This window comes from Penaeus monodon, chromosome 29 (genome assembly GCF_015228065.2).
Source record: "Penaeus monodon isolate SGIC_2016 chromosome 29, NSTDA_Pmon_1, whole genome shotgun sequence".
Taxonomy (NCBI): domain Eukaryota; kingdom Metazoa; phylum Arthropoda; class Malacostraca; order Decapoda; family Penaeidae; genus Penaeus; species Penaeus monodon.
The window spans coordinates 8,288,255-8,288,498 of record NC_051414.1 but is presented as its reverse complement, the minus strand read 5'-3'; positions in this window follow the sequence as shown (position 1 = coordinate 8,288,498).

Genomic DNA, 244 nt, shown 5'->3' with positions numbered 1-244 from the left:
AAGTGTCATATTTAAGCGCCAAACGTATTTTTGGGTTTAAGGATGAATAATTGTGCATGTAGTTATCGTCAATTCATGTAAGAAATCTGTTTCTACATTGCTCTCTATCTTCATCTTTGCTTCTAATGCAATTTCTTTTTACTCTCTCTAGCATTCAACCTCATCCTTCTCTCTAAGTCTCTTCTTAAGGCGCCAATATTCTGTAATAAAGCTAATAATTTGCTTCTTATCTAATATCTGATAT